Source organism: Stenella coeruleoalba (genome assembly GCF_951394435.1).
Source record: "Stenella coeruleoalba genome assembly, chromosome: 11".
Taxonomy (NCBI): domain Eukaryota; kingdom Metazoa; phylum Chordata; class Mammalia; order Artiodactyla; family Delphinidae; genus Stenella; species Stenella coeruleoalba.
Window position 1 is genome coordinate 45852847 of NC_137157.1, and position 25411 is coordinate 45878257.

A 25411-nucleotide genomic window follows, 5' to 3' on the forward strand; every position below is an offset into this window, starting at 1 on the left:
AAAATGCAGGTTTCAATTTAGTTGGTCTGAGATTCTGCATTTCTATCAGGGTCACAGGTAATACTGATGCTTTAGGAGACAGTCTGAAGATCAAAGAAAGAACGCCTGTAGTCCCAAGTACAGAGTTTGATCCATGGGGAGATGTCGAACAAATATTTAGAGATTTCAATCAAAATTACTCTAGTGTGAATTAGTTTATACATCTGATTGAAAAAGTGCATACACAGCTGAGAGAAAATAGCATTAAGAAGGATAAGGAGAGCAAAGGAAGACAAAATTTACTTATGTAACAATTTTACCCAAAGACTTACCTGAACCCCTAATTTGAAACACTTGTAAAGTTTTATTTTGTTTTCTAATTTCTTGTATATCTTTTTTCTAAATATCCCTGTACTCACAGGCAAATGTACAAATCTTATCTTTGAAAAAATGTATATTTATAGGATTTACCACAATGTCAGTCACTTTACTTGACATAAGCTTATTAAATTGAATTTCCTTAAGCAGACCCTTCCTTTTAGGTACAGGAAAAAAGTTATCTTTCTCCGAAAAATTTTAAAGCATAGCACTAAAAATTATAGAATATCTACAGTATATGTTCTTGAAATAATTGAAAAATGTTCTAAACACTGCCTTTAGCAGAATGTAGTAGTTGAACGCCAAATGGAAGAGAAGAAAATACATATTCTGAAAGAACCAACATGATTCATCATTAAGACTTTTCAGGGATACATGAATGAAATAATGAACATCAGTGTCCTGGCCCTGATGGGTTTTATATTAAACTATGACAACAGTATCCTTGGTTTTCTGCTATTTCAGAATTACACTTTCTTAGCACAAAACACTGTCAACGCCTGGTATATGGTTCGCTCACCAAGCAGTCAAAAGCAATTAAATGAATGGTTTGGACAAAGTAAATTTTTATACATTCCATGCACATTGAAAAAACAAGTTCAAATAAACCTCAAACAAGACAACTTTAATAATGAACGGGGTTTTATATTTCATGAGACTCAAGTACAGGCAAGTAACACCTACAGCATGTTACTCTACATCTGTGGCAAAGTTGGAATAAATAGTTACTTAAATGATCCACTTCTGGCAAGATCCATCAATGTTATGACCTCCTTTGAAATTATGGCAAAAACAATGCTTTTATTACAATTTTTTTAATCATGAAGAGGAGGACAAAAGTAACACGATTTCCCTTCAGTGATTCAGATTTGTGGAAGCCTCTCCAATATTTTCACCTCTGACTGTGGTGGAACTTGTTCACAAGGGCACAGATGAACATTCAGTTCAGAACCAGCTGTATGATCCAGAGAAAAAAAATAAGTGGACTAACTTATACCCCACATCAAACCAGAATTGAATGCTTTCCAGGGTTTTAAAACATCTGGAAAATCTCTTTAATATTGTCCCTTCTTTTGGTTCTATCTTTTCACTTATTTCTATCCAAGATGGGAGGGGAAAAAAAGGCTGAAATGTCATGAGAAAGTTATATTCAGCTGAAGTTTATGTAAGAAGAACCAATGCTTTTTCCTACTTGACTTCCATTCCAATGTCGCATACTTAAGGGCTAGTCTTCTAAGGGTGCCAGCATTCCCCTGAACCAAAATAAGCAAACATCCAAGTACTTTGAATTCTCTTCCTCAAAATTATGTTTCATTATTCTGGGATCTTGACAGAGTAAAAGAACACTGCTGAATTCTAAAAGGTTTTCTCATTTATCTGTATATGCAATGATGTGGAGGAATTTATCTATTGGATTTACCTTTTTTCCATTTGAATCCTACCCTGCAAAATTCCTGACAAATCTGAATTATCCTCTGTGAAAAGAAGAGGCCATCAAAGGAAATGTTCCTCTTATTTTCCCAGAATCCCCCAATCCACAGCCTAGTCCAGAAGCTTAAAGAAACTTAGTCAAGGGAGTTCTGCTACAAGACATTGTCCCCACTGACATGGTCACGTTGTTGGAAATCACTTTGAATGAAGGCATTGAAGGCCCCCGTGAAAACAAATTTTACTGCTTTTGTATACAAGAGACCCAAACAAATTGAGACTGGAGAATTTTCCACTTTGGCCTTTACAAGTCCTTGTATCCCCACTCTCACCCCACAGCTGTTCCTTCCCATCCCCTCTTACATGTGACTTTAACCCCTAATTCTTCCTTTTTACCTCACTCAGTAAAATCCAGCCTGCCCGAACAATGACTCTTATTCCGCAAGAACAATCCCTCTATTCCCATTTCCAAAACTAGCTGGACTTCAGCCAACCCCTTATCCTGCTAGGTCTAGCTGAACTTCAGCCAACCCCCTCCTGCTAAAGCCATGCAAAATTTTCCGTTGTCCTTCTCCAAGTAGAATGCTTCTTTGGAGCCTTCCTTCAGAGCCTTATGCTAATGGCTCTCTAGTTGATTTCTTCCACAGTTTTGCTGCTGAGATTCAGGCAGGTTTGGTCCCTTTGCTGCTCAGCCCAGGCCACTTCATAGAGGAGCAAGTCCTTCTATGGACCACACCAGTGCCCAGCTCTCTTGGTGTTGAAGCACTGCCTGAGCCTTTATTCTTCCGCTTTATTATCTTTGGTCTACATCTCTTGGTTTGATTCATTCTACTAATAGAGGTTCTCATAGTCATGGTGGGGCCACAGTGCCAAGGAGGTTTCGTTAGTTTGTTCAGGCCACTTGAATATAGGTTTAACATCATAGAACCAACAGCACTAAACATTGGAAGCTTTGGGAGTAGTTTAGAACTCCAGAGGCCACCCTGGGGAACTTGGGATATGGGTAAGACAATGCCTTTGCATAGCACCTTAGCATGAAAAGATTCAAAGATTCCAAATATTCAATGGTCAACAAAATTTTAACTGGTATGAAGAAGACTTTTAAAGACAAGAAAACCTCTAAAAGACAGCAAAGTTATAAAATTACTTCTCTTAAGGACTCCTTAGGAAAATCTAATAAAAATGTGAAGGATCTGAAAATCCAAACTTAAGCTCTCTTTTTCCACTTCTGCTCCATCTTTGGATCGGCTTTCCTCCTGGCCCCCTGTATCTCAATTTCCTCCTGTCCCTGCTCTGCTCCTTCCCTCCTTCTCCTGCACCTTCTCTCAACCCCCTTTTCTATCCTCCACTGCCCATTCCTAAATATAGTCCTCTCACTGGAGAATATCTCCTCATAGTATCTTTTAATGTAGATGGAGATGATTCTGCAGCTTTAAATCTTGGTCAAGATCAGATTTTCATAATGTAGCAAGGGACTTTCTGATTCCTCCTAGGGAAAAATGGAAGATAGTTGAAGATTTTAAGCATTGTCTTAGGAATTTAGAGTCTGGGCTTCCCTGATCTCTATCAGTTAGTTCATCTCTTTGTGGGAAACCAGAGATGGTAGAACTTCATTTGAAAATCGGGATGGATTGATTACCAAAATGATACCAAAAAAAAAAAAAGGGACACATTTTAACTGTAAATGAATATAAAAAATATAAAAATAGGAGCAGATCTCTTAGCAGCTATTCCTGAGGTATTTCCTGTCAAAATTCATTGGTGAAAAATCCAGTTATGTAAGGAGGGAGAAAAATAGATCCATCCCTGATTTCAGAAACAGCTTAACTACCACATTCTAGAATATTCTTTTCTCAATAGGAATGAAGATATCACAACTGCCCTAACTACGTTCTTTGTTGATGGTCTTAAACCTGATGCGACAGATTTAGTTAGAAAACAGAATATAGGATGGTAGACTGCTTTCCCTCTGAATTACAAGAGATTGATGAGTGCTTTGAAGATACTTTGGCTCAGAAAAAAGAAAAATACAGATTAACTTAATAACTTTTCAGATTAAGCACTTAGATAAATCCAGGAACAAAAACATCTCTATGGCTAGTCTAGACAAAGATACCTGTGGATATCATAAGGAAAAAGGACACTGAAAAACACTTGCTTTGCCTTAACTTTCATTGCAAGACAGACTCTAAAGTGACAAAGTACCAACTTTGTCTAACACAATGACTCCTCTTTGAGTAAGTAGATTCTCTGGTTTTCTAAAATTGCCCTTAAAACAAAAAGAAGAAATTTCCATGCAGTCGTGAAAAAAATCTAGGATCTTCCTTTTTTGATACCAGATGTACACATTTCTACCATCAACCCAGCTTTCCATCATTCCTTCCTTGGAGTAACCAAAACATTTCAGTGGTAGGAATCTCAGATATTCCTCTCACTAATCAGCATTCTCTTCTGGGTAATGAATCTGTTGAATGAATATCATGAATCTGTTGGAGTGAAAGCTACTTTGCTAATGCAGTGCCACTCTTAAATGTGCCGTGGTTGGACCACATCTTTCTGGAATTCTATAGAAGAGAAGAATCATTTGGTGTTGGTACAGATTGATTTTCCAGTACCTGAGCCCCTGTCTGGGATAGACTCACCTAGAGCCTTGTGTAACTTTAAAAATGCCTTTCAGAAACTCCTATGCTTCTACTCCCCAATTACCATAGACCTTTCTTTCTGTTTGTATACAAAAGATCCAAAGACAAGCTGTGAGGGTTCTAACTCAACAGCACAATGGGTTTCAAACACCCATCACTTAAACAGCCTCTAATTTTACCCTACACCAAAAGCCTACCCTCTTTGTTTGTGCTCAGTGGCAACAGCAGCAAAGTTAACTGAGGCTTCTACTGACTTAGTCTTAAGATCTCCACTTAACCTTTGGTCCTTCATGTCATGCAGATCTTACTCTTTATTGAAAACACTCAATGGTTTTCTGTTTCTAGACTGACCTACAAAATCCTCCTCTTCTCATTCACACATATTTCTATCCATTGCTGTAGTCCCCAAAGCCCTCCAACTTTTTCCCTCTCTCAAAAGAAGGAAAACCTCACCACTGTCATGCACGTATTCAGGAATTTTCCTTGCCTCACTCTGATCTCCTCGAAACTCTTTTAGACAACCCAGATTTAGAACTATTTTTGGAAGGAGCCCATTTGAGAACTGAACAAAGAGGCTATCAAGCTTAGTGTGTGATTGCAGCCCACTCAGACTTATGTGAATATTGTCTTTTCCCAGAGGCAAAATCTATACAAGTTGCTGAAATTGCAGCACTTACAGTTGCAGCCTGCCAGTTAGGTAGAGATAAGAGAGCAAATATCTATACATATAACAAATATGTGTGTGGAGTAATTCATGATTTTGATATGCTTGGAAGCAGTATGGCTTCTTAACTGCATCTGGTTTTCCAATTAAACATGGCAGTCACATAAAAGTCCTATTAGATGCCTTGTTTTGCCAAAGGAATTGGCTATATTAGTGTTGAGCCCCACAGTAAAAAGCAGACTCAGGGATCAAAGGGTAATGCTTTAGCAGGTTACTACACTAAATGAGCTGCTTTAACACCTCCAAGCTGTCCAGCAAGTCCAAGAGTCAAAGCCAAAACTAACTCCTAACTATTGGCATCAGGTCTTGAGTTAAGTCCAATATTAAGCATTTGATTCTGAAAAAGTGTACTGAAAAAAATCAAATTGTTTTCTTCTTGCAGAAAGCTATAGTGGCACCAAGATGATCTCTTGGTCTGTCCCAAGATGCTGAAATGAATCTTCTCAAAAAGTGTTGTGACCCACTGTGGAAAGGCAAATTTAAAAACCATCAAAAATAAACGTTGGTAGGGACATTTCAATAAGATCTCAAAGTACATCTCTGATGTATTTCCCATCTGTCAAACCTACCATCTTGAGAGAATTGTAAAGCTGAGGCATAAAGACAAGCCAAAACCTTTAGGACCTTTTGGAAATCTGTCTACAAACGGACTTCATTCAGTTACTCACTTCATGTGGTTATGAATATGTCCTTACTAATGTGTTTTGTGTTTCCTGGGCTTCTAGAAGTCTTTCATTGCCATAAAGCAACTCCTTTGATAGTAGCAAAGAAACTTTTAGACCTTGTTTTTTCCACTTGGCAATACCCACCTATTTATCTAGTGATTGAGGTACTAACTGAGACTTGTAAAGCTATCTGAAGAACTTGAGTTGCCAAGGCCAAAGGCTTTGCCCTTAGTTCTCATGGCCATTAGGGCCAGTCTAACAGGAACTCATAGACTGTCCCCATATGAACTTGTCACTAGATGCCCATTGCCTATAGGGTTCTCACCCCCTCTCTTGACTGCCCTTTTACAGTCCAACATGGCAAATACTGTAGAAAATGAATGCAGCATATTCAAGTTCATAATCAACAGGTCCAAGCAGCTTCTCTCAATGATAAAGCACAGGAACCCCTGCATGACCTTCAGCCTCAAGTCTTGGATTACAGGAAACAACAACAGCATAAGACTCTTCTCAGACTTCATTGGAAAGGATCATATCAAGTGTTGTTAGCCATAAACACTGCAGTAAAACTCTAGGGAATCAACCCTTGGATCCTTGTTTCCAGTAAAAAAGTTATCATACATTTATTTCCTAGACTTCTATATCAACAGGAGATCCAAAACAGAATCCCCTGGAATATTCCAGAAGATGACATCAAGAATGTGATAGCTTTTCCAAGATCTTTGGACAAAGCAGCAGGCTGCTCAAAATGGATAGCTTCTATCCAAGATCTTCAGTTCAAGACTTCCTGTACCCTAAAAGTAACAAACTACCACATCCTTCTTCATCTCCTCCTTTTCATAACCATCTGTGAGATTCTTAAACTTTCTTGCCATAGTTTTGTTTCTCTGGATAAAGCAGGAGGATGAACAAGTATTATGCAAACATATTTAGGTCAAACCTCCCTTCGCTATAGACTCAGGGTGGAGATGGGATTTGTTTTCCTGGATAATCCCAGATGGGACAGGATCTTGTCTAAGAGGCATTGTCCAAGGCCTTCTAATGATTCTCATGTCAATACTTGTCTCTACAGTCATTTGCTATATTCTCTCTAGAATTTTAAATACTTCAGCCACTCACTTGATAAATGATTAAAATTCAATCACAAAGGCAAAATTTACCAGGAAGACAGGAAAAAGAGGTACAATGTTAAGAAAAGCCCCGATGGCATCATTAACAATGAGTCTGGGACTATAATTGCCTCAAGTGATATAGACCTAGAAAACTGAACAAATCAAGATTTGGTTGAATGAGACTCAGTCTCCCCACTGACCTAGAGGAAGGACTGTGAGAATTTTCCACTGTGGCCTTCTTATGTCCTGGTCTCCTTTAGCTGTTCCTCTGTGACCCTCTTATGCATAACTTTAGCTCCTGTTTGTCTTCATCCTTCTTGAGAACATCCAGACTTCTCAGAGAATGGCTGCTAATCCACAAGAATAATCCCCTTTCTTCCCATCTGAATTCTGCACTGGGGAGCCTGGGAAAATATCACAAATAAACCCAGGCACAGCTTTGCATGAGGTAGTAACCATCCTGGAGAATCATGTTTGGAACAGAAGGTATTTGAGGCTGTGACACAGAGACCTCAAAAAGAAGTAGCTTTATAGAACGAAGAAGCTCTTATCTCTTTCTCATAACAGCCTTGGATTTAACAGTCCAGGTTTGGCCATGTCTCTGATCCATGTAGACATTTAGAGATATAACGTCTTGTTGGTCCATTATCCCCTAGAGCATAGCAGAAGCTGGTCACAGGCAGTAGCTTTTAGACTGTAGGAAGGGGAAGAAGCTGTATAGGAACACATGTCCTATGTCTTAAGGCCTAAACACAGGGGCGCATACCTCTTATACACACATTCAGTTGGTGAGAAGATGGACAGACATTCACATCTAGCTGCAGGAAGGTCTAAGAAATGTGTACTAGCTGAGCAGTCATGTGCTCAATTTTATATCTCTCTATCTATCTCTCTATCTATCTATCCATCTACTTATCCACCTCTCCCTCTCTCTCTCTTTCTCTCTCTGAGTGTCTATAAGTCTCTTCCTAGATTTGATTTCCAATGGCCTAAAGAGTTATGGGAACAGAGCAGATTTCTAATATAGATAAAATGTTAAGTATGTCAGGCACCAATAGCTGCCTACCCAGAATCTATTTTCTTTCCATCCTTTTGAAGAGAACTCGAATTCTCCCAACTAAAGACAATTGCTGGACACATTCTCTTGTAGTCCAAGGGTTCAAGGTGGTTATATGACACAATCTGGCCAATGAGATATAAATGATGCATTTCTGGGGGGTCTTTTTCTTCCTCTTTTTCCTTTATCCTTCTTTCTGCCTACTACACAGATGTACCGATGTGATGCTTGGAGCAGTAACAGCCATCTTAGAACCATAAGACAACCAGAGTGAGGATGAAAGCGACAATGTCAGTGATGGTAGAGCTGAAAGATGGGTTCTCGATGGCTCATTGGGTCATAAAACTACTTATGTGAACCATGTAAACCTTTTTGCGTTTAAGCCAGTATATGGCAGACCCTCTAATATTGGCAGTTGAATGGGTTTCTAAGAAATGGAGAGGGTGAGCAAATGGAGAGAGAGAGAGAGAGAAATTGAGAGAGAGAGAGAAAAGAGCTTCCTTTCTGCTCCTGCCAGCTTCCTGAATATATATATATATATATATATATATATATATATATATATATATATATATATATATATATATTGTCTGTTTGTTTTTTACCTAGACTGGGGAGAGAAGAGAGGGAGGAGGAGTGATAAAAGCATAGGTATCGGTAAGCCTATGATGGACATTTTCCATTTTACCCCACAGATCCACTTCCCATCCTTCATCCTGCCTGGTGCCCTGGGTGGCTGTCCATATGGACTGCATCGACAGTTTCCTTTCCTTCCATTCTTCCATTGGGTTTGACTAGTAGAAGACATTGGCAAGAGACCTGGAGAGCAGGAGGAAAGTAAGGTCAGGATATTTATTCCTTCGTCTTCCCAGCTGTGTTCCTCAACTAAAGGCCACAGGTCCTCTCAGATGGCCTTCTCCCCACAACTCACTTTCTTGGTTCCCGTAACCACTTCCTCCCCTCATTCATTCAGGCTGGGGTGTAGGGTGGTGATGGATCCCTGTCCCCTTCTCTGTTGCTTTTCCTAAACTCTTCCCACATTTTTGTAAACAGTTCCTTTATGAGTTCTCCTTAAATTACCCAATTTGAAAGTGCCATTTGATTTCTGCCCGGATCCTGGATGACCCATTTCTGGAGAGTGGGATTAGAGCCCTGCTTCCAGGATTAGATTCACATGGAAGCAGGAAGCTCTAGAGGTAGAGACAGCCTCTTGGAACTTCCTGTGCACCAAAGCAGCTCAGTTTTATCATGTAGTGGTAGGATGAGAGGGACCAGGAAGACAAGAAAGAGAGATATGATGCAGAGGTTAGAGCACAGAATCTGAAGCCAGACAGCCTGAGTCCAGCAGCAGGCAGATGCCATTACATCTTCTTTTTTTTTTTTTTTAACATTTATTTATTTATTATTATTATTATTTTGCCCACACCACTCGGCTTGCGGGATCTTAGTTCCCCAACGAGGGACCGAACCCGCGTCCCCCACAGTGGAAGCACGGAGACTTAACCACTGGACAGCCAGGGAAGTCCCAGATGCCATTACTTCTGTGCCTCACTTTCCTCATCTGTAATTGGGATAATAATAGTACTTGTCTCATAAGATTGCAGTCAGGATTAAATGAAATGTACGTGTAAGACACAGAGTTCCTGGGACTTTCTAATTAATCATTAAATATAACTGTAATAATAATTATTCTTAAATACCAAGGATCAGACAAGATGCTGGTTGCTTCAGAAGATTTCTGTGTGGACAAGTGAAATCAAAGACAAATGCCCTTCTAATGAAGAATCTGATTTCATATTTTGATATTTGACTGCCGACACCTTCTAAGCCTTACCTCTTCCTCTTCCCTTTCTGCCCCACATCTGGACAAGCTGATAAAAAAGCCCGGGTGCTCCCCATTTTGGCACCAGCCAAACCACAAGACGTTGCTGCATGGGGACTCTCATGCCCAGCCCCAAACCCTAACCACAGTAAAAACCCAGGCCAGTCTCATTTCCTTGCTTTTTTATTTCAGACTTGCTTAAGAAGCCTCTCCTGTGCACCCCAGACACAGACACCAATTATGTAAGTAATAAACATTTTTATACCATTTTGGTGTGTATGTGTGGCAGCATCAGTAGCAACATCTGAACCAAACTTTGGGTGTGGATCCATCTGCCTCTGCAGGTGACATAGCCTTCCATTCAAAACACATTGGCACTAAAACTACTGGTCCACTACCCTACTTTTGACCCACCTTGGGGTAAGAGAAGGAAAACCTTGAACTGACTGAACTTATTTTCCTTCCTACAATGAATGGGCATCTCAAAAATAGAAAATAAGTTGAATGACAGAAAACGAACTTCTATTTCTTTCCCACCTTAAGAAACTAAAGGCCACAGGTCCTCTCAGATGGCCTTCTCCCCACAACTCACTTTCTTGGTTCCCGTAACCACTTCCTCTCAGTTGTAGACTTCCTCTTAAGTTGTAGACTGAGATTCACATCTGCTCTATCAGGTTACCGACAATTTAGTCACTGAGCAGGGCACCATCTTGCCCAGCCTTAAAAGTCTCCCCCCAGCCAAGCAAAGCAGAACGAGGACCAGAAAAGAGGGAAGACTCAATAGTGCCTAAGGTTTGAGAACTTAGACTCTGAATGGTGCTGCTTTACTTCCATCTCCTTCTCTTGACCTCCAAATTGACGACCACTGCCTGTATGCCTCTTATATCTTTACCAGGACCTTTCAGTGAGCGCACCCATCCACTGTTTCTTGACCACCAGCAGTTTCCTTTTCCTCTTTAATGTCCTTTTTCTCTTTTTCGGTAAGTTATAAAAGTATTCTGACATAGGCTCATGTGGACAGCCCCCTTCTGGGTATGGCTTAGCCCAGAAGACTCCCATGGATAGATATGAGAATCATTAGAGGAATTTAAAAAAATTAAATAGCTGCTGGGAGCCTATCTCAGACATGTAAAGTGAGACTTTGCTGACTTGGGACAGATAGGGATGGAAGAGGTGGGTTAGGAACGTGTATGTTTAAAAGAAGTTCCCCAGCTGATTCCAGTGATGAATCAGGTATAGAACACATTGAACAGATTAATTTTGTGACCCAGGATTATACTGATCCAGGGACGTTTGACCCAAGGATATGATAATCCCACCATTTGCTCATTGCTCTGCCATCAACATGAGTGGTTAGTACAGAATACCCAACTTGACTGGAAATACGTTAAAGAATTAAGTCATCAATACAGAGAAATTCCAGACAGCAGAACAACTTTGAAATAGCGGAGGGAAACTTCTCACAGTTTTCTCATTAATTAGCTAAAAAGAAAAAAATTTCCAACTATCAGTCCTTTATCCATTTCCTACTAAATATTATTGGCAGGAATAATCAGTACAAAAGAAAATGACAGTGGTGAAAACTGTACATGATAAAATTTGTTAGAGATGAAAATCTGAAGAATCGTGTCTTGATGCTCACATTGAAACATGCAAACGTTAAACAGGGAAAAATTAGACTTGGCGGAAGTAATCAACACTAAATAAAACTGCCAACAACATGTTAAAATTTATTATTGCCTAAAAATTGACAGAAGAATCCCATTTTTTGACTAAGTTTAGGTATGAATAATTTGACCTGAGACAATTGGATTTGGTACAAATAATGGCTATAAAAGAAAGGCTGCAATTGCAGAAACTGTAATCAGTAAAAATTTGATATGAGCAATAAGGAGAAAAACCACATTGAATAACATTTTCATTTAAACCATATGTGGAAAATAATTGATTCCAATGAAAAGAATTTCAGTAAATTAAAAATTAAAATGGAAAAAAATTAGAAATATCTTAATGCCTGGGAATAAAAATTTTATCAAGGAATTATAGTAGCTTAATAGAAATTACTATGGCTCCAGAAATACTTTCTTAATGAGTATTTTAATCTATGTATGCATAATTTTAATGTAAAGTTTTATGTAAATTTTAATGTAAACTCCCAAACACAGGGGTCAAAATATTCTCAGAGCAGAAAGTCCACAGGGTCGACATGGATAGGTCAAAAGAAAAAGGCTTAAAACTTTCTGCATCCAGTTATTTATTGTGGGGTGTCAAGAAAGGAGTGGTCAGGAAAAGTCTGGAACGTGGGGTAAACCCAAGAAGGGTAAGCATTCATGGAGTGCCACCACTTCAGGTTCCTGGGGATCCAGATGGCAGGATAAGGTATGTGTACCTAGGAGAAAGAGCACAGAAGACAAATCCTTTCAAATGTTTCCTAAGCCCCTCTCTCCTTATCTAGTTTCTTACTGCGGGAACTGAACCATAATTCTAAGTCTTGAAGTTGACCAAAGTAGTCATCTCTCAAAATGCAAATCCTACTATAAAAAAGAGGAATAATAACAAGTGTGGGGCGAGGATGTGGAGAAATGGGAACCCTCTACACTGCTAGGGAGATTGTAAAAGGACACAGCCACTTTGGAAAAGAGTCTGGCAGTTCCTCAAAAAGGTTACACGTGGATTACCATATGACCCAGCAATTCTGTTCCTAGGTATATACCCAAGAAAAATAAAAACATATGTTCACATAAAAACGTGTTTACAAATGTTCATAGCAGTATTATCCATGATAGGCAAAATGGAAACAATCCAAGTGTTGATCACGTGATGAATGGATAAACAAATTTGTGCTTTATCCATACAGTGCCGTATTTGGGGGCAATAGAAAGAGATAAAGGAATGATCCATGCCACAACACAGATGAACCTTGAAATCATGAAGGTGAGTGAAAGAAGCCAGTCACAAAAGGCCACACGTTGTATGATTTCCTTTCTATTAAATGTCCAGAATATGCAAATCTGTAGAGACAGGAGGTAGATTAGTGGTTGCTTAGGGCTGAAGGGGCTGAGGAGAAAATGGGAAGAAAATGCTAAAGAGTACAAAGTTTCTTTTTGGGCTGATTAAAATATTCTAAAATTGATCATGGTGATGGTTGCACAACTCTGTGAACATACTAAAAACCATTGCTTTGTACATTTTACATTAGTGAATTGTATGGTATGTGAGTTATATCTCCATAAAGACTGTATTAAAAATGCAAATCTCCAAAAATGGAGTCACATTCTAAAGCCTCAGTTTTTATCTCTGGGTATCAGTCTCCTTCTCTGTATAATAGGAATGATCTTAATAACTTACGAAGATGTTGAAAAAATTAATGAAGCAATGTATGTGAAAGTGCTTACATATTATGTAACACGCATGGTAGAAATAGCTAACTGCCCAAGATCTGTGCTTTTCCTTCTATGGCATAGAATTGGCACAGGGAAAGAGTTGCCCAGGCAGAGACTGCAATTTCCATGGCTTCTTGCCTCCAGTTATTCCATGATCTAGTCCTAACCAATGGTATGTGAGCAGAAGTGATGTGTGTGGTCAAGGTGGTTAGGCAACTGCTCTGTCTCTTTCATCCTCTGTTTCCTTTCCTAACTGGATGCTGAGCAACTGACAGGGAGAGTGGAGCCATAAGATGGGACATGCCTGGGCTCTTAAATCCCTCTGTGGGTAAAACCCCACCCACCAGCCACCCTGGGTTGATCATCTCAGTGAGAAATAGGTTCTATTTGGTTGAAATGTTTTTGTTATAGCAGCTAGAATTACCTTCACTAACACAAAAATTTAAGTATATATGCCCTCTATAAATTTTTGATAAAAAAATAAGACATCTTTGTCATTTGTTAGTACCTTTGGAGTTTTAAAATAAAAGCCAGTAGAGGCTGAGAAGAGGACAGTTATGGAAATCTGAAAAGTGGAGGACATGAATGGATGGGGATGGCCTGATACTGACTTGATCCCCACCCCAAATTATATGAGGTGTTTATTGTACCATTCAGTGCTCATCCTTACTTAAGGCATTGATGCACTTCATTGAATCCCAAGGTCATGGAGCAGATACCATATCAATTCTGAGTCCTCTGCACTATTTATCAGCCCTAATCTCTACAGTGAACCTACATTCATGAGGAGGGAAACAGATAATAAATCCAACAAATAAGCAAAGCATATGATATATTTGATAGTGTTGATTGTCATGGATGAAATAAAGCAAGAAGGGAGTGTGGGAGCTCAGGAGTCATGTTCAGTTTTAAATAAGATGGTTAAGGAATGTGTAAAGAGAAGATGACATCGGAGCAAAGGCTTGAATACAGCGAGGGAGCAAGCCATGACTTCCAAACAGAGGGAACAGTGGTACAAAGACCCTGACGTAGAAACATGCCAGGTGCATTAAGGAACAGCAAGGAGATTAATGTGCTTGGGGAAGGCTAGACAAAGGGAAGAGTGACAAGGAAGAGGCCAGAGAGGTAATGGAGTGGGACTAGATTGTATGGAGGTCTGAGGACTAGTCAAAGAACATAATGAGGGATATGAAAGAGTTTAAGACCAGAGATAATTGGCTGCTCTTATTGACTTCAGCAGTGAATGCCAGCACAATGCCCCAAAGACAGATAGGTCCATTTTCACTTCAGCAGATATCAGTTCAGGACCTAGATGTAGTCCCACAGCAGGAACCAGCAAGAACTCAGATGGTGAATGGGATCCAAGATCCCCCCATCCTCCCAACACTTGCCATAATGAAGTCACATCAGTGCCTGTGTACCCCAAGATGACACTTCCTGTAGGAGCAAAGAGGGAGGCAGTTTGAAAGACTGAGCATTTACCAGACATAGATTGTTTAATCTGGAAGAGATTGAGTTATAAGGATAAGAAAATAAAGATTCTATATATTTTTTTGCACATCTTAGTTTTACTGGATTAGATTTATGGTGTCCCACAGGTTCCTTGGGCCTTGTTCACTTGTTTTCTTTTAATTGGTGATGGTTAAATTTTATTTTATTATTATTTTATTGAAATATAGTTGACTTACAATATTATATTGTTTCAGTTGTAAAATGCAGTAACTTGATATTTTTATAGATTATACACCATACAAAGTTATTATAAAATATTGACTATATTCCCTGTGCTGTACAGAAATAAGTGTTGGAGAGACTGTGGAGAAAAGGGAACCCTCCTACATTGTTGGTGGGAATGTAAATTGATACAGCCACTATGGAGAACAGTATGGAGGTTTCTCAAAAAATTAAAAATAGAACTACCATAGGATTCATCAACTCACTTCTGGGTATTTATCCAAAGAAAAATGAAAACACTAACTTGAAAAGTTACCTGTACCTCCACATTCACTGCAGCATTATTTACAATAGCCAAGATATGGAAGCAGCCTGAATGTCCATTGATAGCTGAATGGATAAAGAAGATGTGGTACATGTACACAATGGAATACTACTCAGCTATAAAAAGAATGAAATTTTGCCATTTGCAATAACATAGAGAGATTCGTTTGCTTTCCTTTAATCATTTTTCTTTCTGTTCCTCATACTTAATAATTTCCATTTTCCTATCTTAAAATTTGCCGATACTTTCTTCTGATTGCTCAAACCTGCCTTTACCTGTAGTGAATTTTTTCATTTCAGTTACTGTACTTTTCAGCTCCAGAATTTCCTTATGATTTCTTTTTAGATCTTCTGTCTCTTTAATAATATTTCCATTTTGATCACACATCATCTTCTTGAGTTTTTCTATATCTTCCTTTAATTCTTTGAGCATTTTTAAGACAGTTGTTTTAAGTCTTTGTCTTGGAGATCTGCCATTAGGTCTTTACAGAGAGAGTTTCTGTTGATTTATTTTTTGCCTTTAAATGAGCTGTACTTTCCTGTTTCTTTGTATGCCATGTGCTTTTTTTGCACACTGGACATTTGAATCTAATAATGTGGTAACTCTGGAAGTCAGATTCTCCCTCTTCCCCAGGGTTTGCTGGTTTTTGTCATTATTCTTGTGTTTTGTTTTTGTTTGTATGTTTGTTTTTAATTGTATCAGGTATCTTTATGCTGAGGGTCAGGCTGAGTTGTAAACTTAAGGTCTTATCAGCTCTTTTCTGAGCCTTTCCCTGGTCATGCATGGTCACTTTCTAATTTTCCCCATATATATAGTTGTTTTTGAATGTCCTAATCTTTAACGTCTGGCTTCTGAAAGAGGGAAAAGTGAAAAACGAAGGGGGTAGGGGCAGAAGGCTGGCCCTTTAAATTCCCTGGAATTCATTTCAGCTGGAAGGGCTTGCAACGATGTGTGGAGGAGCAACAATGGCTGCCTGCCTTTTTGTCTGCACCTCTGTGATCAGAAACAGCAATCAGTGAGCAGTGCATAGATTTCCAATATTTAGAGGACAGCATCCTTTTTGCCTGCCCTGGCTCCCACAAGCTGTGTTCAAGGTGCTCCAGGAACATCAGCACAGCTGCCTGCCATGGGGCTGGGAGTGGGGGATGGAGGGCTGCTACTGTGCTAAGAGCCGAAATTGACTAAAATTAACTGCAATTTACCATCCGAGGCTTTCCCTAGAAATTGCAAGCCTTCAACAGATTCCAGAGTTGCAAGTACATCAGAGAGATTCTGCCAATTGTTGTTTGCATGGGGAGACGGATTCCTGTTGCTCCCTACTCCACTATCTTCCCAGAATCCTCTATCAGTGGACAGAATCTTCCATGTTGAATAATATGTTGATTCTTATGTGTTCTATTAGTCAGTGTTCTCAAGAGAAGGAAAACCAATAGAATGTGTATGTAAAGAGATAGAGACTTATTGTAAGGAATTGGCTTGTGTAATTATGGAGGCTGGCAAGTTTCAAGATCTGGGTGAGTGCGTGAAGCTGGAGACCCAGGAGAGCTAAAGGTGTAGTTCCAGTCTGAAGGCCAGTAGGCTCACGACTGGGAAAGGGCCAGTGTTTCAGTTCAAGTTCAAAGGCAGGAAAAAGTCAATATACTGGTATGTAGGCCATCAGGCAGGAAGAATCCTCACTTTGGCGGGAGTCAGACTTTTTATTCTCTTCAGGCCTTCAACTGACTGGATGAGGCACACTCACATTATGGAGGGCAATCTGCTTTACTCAGTCCACCAATTTAAATGTTAATCTCATTCAGAAACACCCTCACAGAAACACTGGATAACGTTTGACCCGATTCCTGGGCATCCCATGGTCCAGTCAAGTTGACACATAAAATTAGCCATCACATTTAAAATATAGAAATTATATCTGAAAACAACTGGATGTTATGGTCCCTTTAGAAAAGTTTGATAAAAACCCAGTGGCTGCATCTTCTCAATGCGTGACTCAAATATCTGTGGAATATGCCCAGTACACTATGATCCTAGACCTGGACAAAAAAAGCACTTTACTATTTTGGTGATGATGATGATGAAGTGCAAGTCACTTAAGTACTTGACAGTTATATTTATGGAGGGAGACATTTCCTTTAATGCTATTTTATAGGCAAGAGGGAAATGCTGCAAACATATTTTGGAAAACATACAAGTTTGTCAGGGTCTTGAGTTACTCCATGCTCAGAGTGCAGGAGTACCTTATGTTAATATGGAACGTTCACACTTTACATAAGCAGGGCTTGGGGAAGTTTCAAAATATCCAGAAAATAGACTTTGTATAAAGATGCTCATACTGCAATGATGAGCCTATCACAGTGTCTCCAGGGAACAGCTGAATAGACGAGGCTGATTCAGAGGCAACTTTGACATAGTAAAATGTCTTTAAACTTTGGAGTCTACTGTTGCAGGAGTACACGACGGGAAAATCAAGAGTGGACGACATCTCATGCTTTCTCCACCTTGTTTAAAGCTCAAGCACTTCTTTCAGTGCCAGACCAGGGAACAAAGCCTGGACCTGAGAGGTGAGCTGTGGATAGAAACAATAATCTAATTTGTTTTGAGCAAAGTTACTTACCTGGATCACAAAACATCTGGGAACTTTGTCACAGGCCATTCTTGGTTGGTAAATCAGGGGCCAGGTGCTTGGGACACCAGTCCTTTGGCAGTTACTCTCTCTTACTTTTCTCCTAATCCAGGTGGCAGAATCATATCTTAAGAGTTGGAGGCATATTTAGAGACTGGCTAATTTCTCTGTCTCTTCCAATTCAGAATGTGGGAACTCAGGGCCACATAGATCACCAAGGAAGAGCCAGTTTCAAAACACTGTGAGTGCATGCCTTCTGAGATGTTTCTAATTGATCCTTAGAGTAGAGCAGGCCTTCTTTTCTCACTCGCATATGTGCTATTGGTAGAAGTGATTTCATTCTTTCTTCTACAACCATGGTTTAAACATGTAGATGATTCACTCATTTCATTTGCTTCTTCACTTAACAAATATTTATTGGTGTTTAGGCCCTGTGGCAGGCATTGGAGATAAAAAGTGATCAAAAACAGGGAAGGACCGGGTTGTTATGGAGCTTATAATTAAGTGATTTTATTAGTAATTTTTATAATAATTTAATTATTATTTAGATCTTTTATATTATATATAATTTATCAGCATAAAGAGAAAAATAACTGAACTGAAATAAAAAATTCCCTCTCGGGTATTCTCTTTTGACTTCCTCTGTTTAAAAAACTTCCTTTTGCCAGGGCACATATATACAATGGAGTATTACTCAGCCATAAAAAGAAACGAAATTGAATTATTTGTAGTGAGGTGGATGGACCTAGAGTCTGTCATACAGAGTGAAGTAAGTCAGAAGGAGAAAAACAAATACCGTATGCTAACACATATATATGGAATCTAAAAAAAAAAAAAAGGTCATGAAGAACCTAGGGGCAAGACGGGAATAAACACACAGACATACTAGAGAATGGACTTGAGGAAACAGGGAGGGGGAAGGGTAAGCTAGGACAAAGTGAGAGAGTGGCATGGACATATATACACTACCAAACGTAAAATAGATAGCTAGTGGGAAGCAGCCGCATGGCACAGGGAGATCAGCTCGGTGCTTTGTGACCACCTAGAGGGTTGGGATAGGGAGGGTGGGAGGGAGGGAGATGCAAGAGGGAAGAGATATTGGGACATATGTATATGTATAACTGATTCACTTTGTTATAAAGCAGAAACTAACATACCATTGTAAAGCAGTTATACTCCAATAAAGATGTTAAAAAAAACTAAGATATCAATAAAAAGGTAGACATAGGACAACAATACAAAAGGAAGTTTGTTTTTTTTAACATCTTTATTGGAGTATAATTGCTTTACAATGGTGTGTTAGTTTCTGCTCTATAACAAAGTGAATCAGCTACAAGTATACATATATCCCCATATCCCCTCCCTCTAATGTCTCCCTCCCACCCTCCCTATTCCACCTCTCTAGGTGGACACAAAGAACCAAGCTGATCTCCCTGTGCCATGTGGCTGCTTCCCACTGGCTATCTATTTTACATTTGGTAGTGTATATATATATGTCCATGCCACTCTCTTACTTCGTCCCAGCTTTCCCTTCCCCCTCCCTGTGCCCTCAAGTCCATTCTCTACATCTGGGTCTTTATTCCTGTCCTGCCCCTAGGTTCTTCATAACCTTTTTTCTTTTTTTTTTTTAGATTCCATATATATGTGTTAGCATATGGTATTTCTTTTCCTCTTTCTGACTTACTTCATTCTGTATGACAGAGTCTAGGTCCATCCACCTCACTACAAATAACTCAATTTTGTTTCTTTTTATGGCTGAGTAATATTCCATTGTATACATATGCCACATCTTCTTTATCCATTCAGCTGTTGATGGACACTTAGGTTGCTTCCATGTCCTGGCTATTGTAAATAGTGCTGCAGTGAACATAGTGGTACATGACTCTTTTTGAATTATGGTTTTCTCAGGGTATATGCCCAGTAGTGGGATTGCTGGGTCATATGGTAGTACTACTTTTAACTTATTAAGGAACTTCCATACTGTTCTCTATAGTGGCTGTATCAATTTACATTCCCACCAACAGTGCAAGAGGGTTCCCTTTTCTCCACACCCTCTCCAGCATTTATTGTTTGTAGACTTTTCAATGCTGGCCATCCTGACTGGTGTGAGGTGATACCTCTTTGTAGTTTTGATTTGCATTTCTCTAATGATTAGTGATGTTGAGCATCCTCTCATGTGTTTGTTGGCAATCTGTATATCTTCTTTGGAGAAATGTCTCTTTAGGTCTTCTGCCTATTTTTCGATTGGGTTGCTTGGTTTTTTGATATTGAGCTGCATGAGCTGATTGTATATTTTGGAGTTTAATCCTTTGTCAGTTGCTTTGTTTGCAAATATTTTCTCCCATTCTGAGGGTTGTCTTTTCGTCTTGTTTATGGTTTCCTTTGCTGTGCAAAATCTTTTAAGTTTCATTAGGTCCTATTTGTTTATTTTTGTTTTTATTTTCCTTCCTCTAGGAGGTGGGTCAAAAAGGATCTTGCTGTGATTTATGTCATAGAGTGTTCTGCCTATGTTTTCCTCTAAGAAATTTTATAGTATCTAGCCTTACATTCAGATCCTTAATCCATTTTGAGCTTATTTTTGTGTATGGTGTTAGGGAGTGTTCTAATTTCATTCTTTTACATGTATCTGTCCAGTTTTCCCAGCAACACTTATTGAAGAGGTTGTCTTTTCTCCATTGTATATTCTTGCCTCCTTTATCAAAGATAAGGTGACCATGTGTTCATGGGTTTATCTTTGGGCTTTCTATTCTGTTCGATTGATCTATATTCCTGTTTTTGTGCCAGTACCATACTGTCTTCATTACTGTGGCTTTGTAGTATAGTCTGAAGTCTGGGAGCCTGATTCCTCCAGCTCCATTTTTCTTTCTCAAAATTGCTTTGCCTATTTGGAGTCTTTTGTGTTTCCATACAAATGGTGAAATTTTTTGTTCTAGTTCTGTGAAAAATGCCATTGGTAGTTCGATAGGGATTGCACTGAATCTGTAGATTGCTTTGGGTAGTATAGTCATTTACACAATGTTGATTCTTCCAATCAAAGAACATGGTATAGCTCTCCATCTGTTTGTATCATCTTTAATTTCTTTCATCAGTGTCTTACAGTTTTCTACATACAGGTCTTTTGTGTCCTTAGGTAGGTTTATACTGAGGTATTTTATTCTTTTTGTTGCAATGGTAAATGGGAGTGTTTCCTTAATTTCTCTTTCAGATTTTTCATCATAAGTGTATAGGAATGCAAGAGATTTCTGTGCATTAATTTTGAATTCTGCTATTTTACCAAATTCATTGATTAGCCGTAATAGTTTTCTGGTAGCATCTTTAGGATTCTCTATGTGTAATATCATGTCATATGCAAACAGTGATAGTTTTACTTCTTCTTTTCCGATTTGGATTCCTTTTGTTTCTTTTTCTTCTCTGATTGCTATGGCTAAAACTTCCAAAACTATGTTGAATAATAGTGGTGAGAGTGGGCAACCTTGTCTTGTTCCTGATCTTAGTGGAAATGGTTTCAGTTTTTCACCATTGAGAACGATGTTGGCTGTGGATTTGTCATATATGGCTTTTATTATGTTGAGATAAGTTTCCTCTATGCTTACTTTCTGGAAGGTTTTTATCATAAATGGGTGTTGAATTTTGTTGAAAGCTTTCTCTGCATCTATTGAGATGATCATATGGTTTTTCTCCTTCAGTTTGTTAATATGCTGTATCACATTGATTGATTTTTGTATATTGAAGAATCCTTGCATTCCTGGGATAAACCCCACTTGATCATGGTGTATGATCCTTTTAATGTGCTGTTGGATTCTGTTTGCTAGTATTTTGTTGAGGATTTTTGCATCTATGTTCATCAATGATATTGGCCTCTAGTTTTCTTTTTTTGTGACATCTTTGTCTGCTTTTGATATCAGGGTGATGGTGGCCTCGTAGAATGAGTTTGGGAGTGTTCCTTCCTCCGCTATATTTTGGAAGAGTTTGAGAAGGATAGGTGTTAGCTCTTCTCTAAATGTTTGATAAAATTGCCTGTGAAACCATCTGGTCCTCGGCATTTGTTTGTTGGAAGATTTTTAATCACAGTTTCAATTTCAGTGCTTGTGATTGGTCTGTTTATATTTTTTATTTCTTCCTGGCTCTGTCTCGGAAGCTTGTGCTTTTCTAAGAATTTGTCCATTTCTTTCCTGTTGTCCATTTTAGTGGCATATAATTGCTTGTAATAATCTCTCAATTGCTGCAGTGTCAGGTATTACTTCTCCTTTTTCATTTTTAATTTTATTGATTTGAGTCTTCTCCCTTTTTTTCTCGATGAGTCTGGCTAATGGTTTATCAGTTTCGTTTATATTCTCAAAGGACCAGCTCTTAGGTGTATTGATCTTTGCTATTGTTTTCTTCATTTCTTTGTCATTTAATTCTGATCTGATCTTTATGATTTTTTTCCTTCGGCTACCTTTGGGGTTTTTTTGTTCTTCCTTCTCTAGTTGCTTTAGGTGTATGGTTAGGTTGTTTATTTGAGATGTTTCTTGTTTCTTGAGGTAGGATTGTATTGCTATAAACTTCCCTCTTAGAACTGCTTTTGCTGCATCCCACAGGTTTTGGGTCCTTGTGTTTTCATTGTCATATGTTTCTAGGTATTCTTTGATTTCCTCTTTGATTTTTTCAGTGCTCTCTTGGTTATTTAGTAATGTATTGTTTAGCCTCCATGTGTTTGTGTTTTGTACAGATTTTTTCCTGTAATTGATATCTAGTCTTACAGCGTTGCGGTCAGAAAAGGAACGTGATATGATTTCAATTTTCTTAAATTTGACTAAGCTTGATTTGTGACCCAAGATATGATCTATCCTGGAGAATGTTCCATGAACACTTGAGAAGAATGTGTTCTGTTGTTTTTAGATGGAATATCCTATAAATATCAATTAAGTCCATCTTGTTTAATGTGTCATTTAAAGCTTGCGTTTCCTTATTTATTTTCGTTTTGGATGATCTGTCTATTGGTGAAAGTGGGGTGTTAAATTCCCCTACTATTAGTGTGTTACTGTTGATTTCCCGTTTTATGATTGTTAGCATTTGCCTTATGTACTGAGGTGCTCCTATGTTGGGTGCATAAATATTTACAATTGTTATATCTTCTTCTTGGATTGATCCCTTGATCATTGTGTAGTGTCCTTCTTTGTCTCTTGTAATAGTCTTTATTTTAAAGTCTATTTTGTCTGATATGAGAATTGCTACTCCAGCTTTATTTTGATTTCCATTTGCATGGAATATCTTTTTCCATCCCCTCACTTTCAGTCTGTATGTGTCCCTAGGTCTGAAGTGGGTCTCTTGTAGATAGGATATATACGGGTCTTGTTTTTGTATCCATTCAGCCAGTCTATGTCTTTTGGTTGGAACATTAATCCATTTACATTTAAGGCAATTATCGATATGTATGTTCCTATTACCCTTTTCTTAATGGTTTTGGGCTTGTTATTGTAGGTCTTTTCCTTCTCTTGTGTTTCCTGCCTAGAGAAGTTCCTTTAGCATTTGTTGTAAAGCTGGTTTGGTGGTGCTGAATTCTCTTAGCTTTTGCTTGTCTGTAAAGGTTTTAATTTCTCTGTCAAATCTGAATGAGATCCTTGCTGGGTAGAGTAATCTTGGTTATAGGTTTTTCCCTTTCATCACTTTCAAAATGTCCTGCCACTCCCTTCTGGCTTGCAGAGTTTCTGCTGAAAGATCAGCTGTTAACCTTATGGGCATTCCCTTGTGTGTTATTTGTTGTTTTTCCCTTGCTGCTTTTAATATTTTTTCTTTGTATTTAATTTTTGATAGTTTGATTAATATGTGTCTTGGTGTGTTTCTCCTTGGATTTATCCTGCATGGGAGTCTCTGTGCTTCCTGGACTTAATTGACTATTTTCTTTCCCATATTAGGGAAGTTTTCAACTATAATCTCTTCAAATATCTTCTCAGTTCTTTTCTTTTTCTCTTCTTCTTCTGGGACCCCTATAATTGGAATGTTGGTGCATTTAATGTTGTCCAAGAGGTCTCTGAGACTGTCCTCAATTCTTTTCATTCTTTTTTCTTTTTTCTGCTCTATGGTACTTATTTCCACTATTTTATCTTCCCGGTCACTTATCCGTTCTTCTGCCTCAGTTATTCTGCTATTAATTCCTTCTAGAGAATTTTTAATTGCATTTATTTTGTTGTTCATCATTATTTGTTTGTTCTTTAGTTCTTCTAGATCATTGTTAAGCGTTTCTTGTATTTTCTCCATTCTATTTCCAAGATTTTGGATCATCTTTACTATCATTACTCTGAATTATTTTTCAGGTTGACTGCCTATTTCCTCTTCATTTGTTTGGTCTGGTGGGTTTTTACCTTGCTCCTTCATCTGCTGCATATTTCTCTGTCTTCTCATTTTGCTTAACTTACTGTATTTGGGGTCTCCTTTTCACAGGCTGCAGGTTCGTAGTTCCCATTATCTTTGGTGTCTTCCCTCAATGGGTAAGGTTGGTTCAGTGGGCTGTGTAGGCCTCCTGGTGGAAGGGACTGGTGCCTGTGTTCTGGCTGATGAGGCTGGATCTTGTCTTTCTGGTGCACAGGACCACATCCAGTGGTGTGTTTTAGGGTGTCTGTGAACTTATTATGATTTAAGGCACCCTCTCTGCTAATGGGTAGGGTTGTGTTCCTGTCTTGCTAGTTGTTTGGCATGGGGCATCCAGCACTGGAGCTTGCTGGTCGTTGAGTGGAGCTGGGTCTTAGCTTTGAGATGGAGATCTCTGGGAGAGCTCTTGCCGATTGATATTATGAGGGTCTGGGAGGTCTCTCCTGATAGACAGAGGTCTCTGTCCTGTCTGGGTGGTCCAATGTCCTGAACTTGGCTCTCCCACCTCGGAGGCTCAGGCCTGACACCCGGCAGAAGCACAAAGACCCTGTCAGCTGCACAGCTCAGAAGAAAAGGGAGAAAAAAAGAAAGGAAAAAAATTGTTTTTAATAAAAAAAAAAATTTTTTTTTGTTAAAATAAAAAAATAATAATAAATGAAGAGAACAACCAAATCAATAAACAAATCCACCAATAATAACAAGTGCTAAGAACTAAACTAAGATAAACATAAAAATCAGAGGGACTTCCCTGGCGGTCCAGTGGTTGAGAGTTCACCTTCCAATGCAGCGGGTGTGGGTTCGATCCCTGGTCAGGGAGCTAAGATCCCACATGCCTTGTGGCCAAAAGAACAAAACAGAAAACAGAAGCAATATTGTAACAAATTCAATAAAGACTTAAAAAAAAAAAATCAGAAACTTATCAGTCGCAGACAGGAAACCCCAATTCTACTGTTTCTCCCAAAGTCCACTGCCTCAATTTTGGGATGATTCATTGTCTCTTCAGGTATTCCACAGATGCAGGGTACATGAAGTTGATTGTAGGGATTTACTCGGCTACTCGTGAGGCTGCTGGGAGAAATTTCCCTTTCTCTTCTTTGTTTGCATAGCTCCTGGGGTTCAGCTTTGGATTTGGACCCACTTCTGCGTGTAGGTCGCCCTCAGGCATCTGTTCCTGCCCAGACAGGAGGGGGTTAAAGCCGCGGCTGATTAGGGTGCTGTTGCTCGCTCCGGCGTTTGGGGGTGTGGGGA

General features: G+C 38.9%; 1 protein-coding gene across 5 annotated transcripts in view; it reads left to right on the forward strand.

Moving 5' to 3' along the window:
* TSPAN8 (tetraspanin 8) overlaps nt 1-25411 on the forward strand; it is a 250353-nt gene that overhangs the window by 132964 nt on the left and 91978 nt on the right. For all 5 annotated transcript variants that reach the window (XR_013830424.1, XR_013830425.1, XR_013830426.1 and 2 more), the window contains 3 exons: nt 8681-8827; nt 10000-10049; nt 12665-12741. The gene's annotated coding sequence lies outside the window, so the exon portion shown is untranslated. The remainder of the gene's footprint in view (nt 1-8680; nt 8828-9999; nt 10050-12664; nt 12742-25411) is intronic.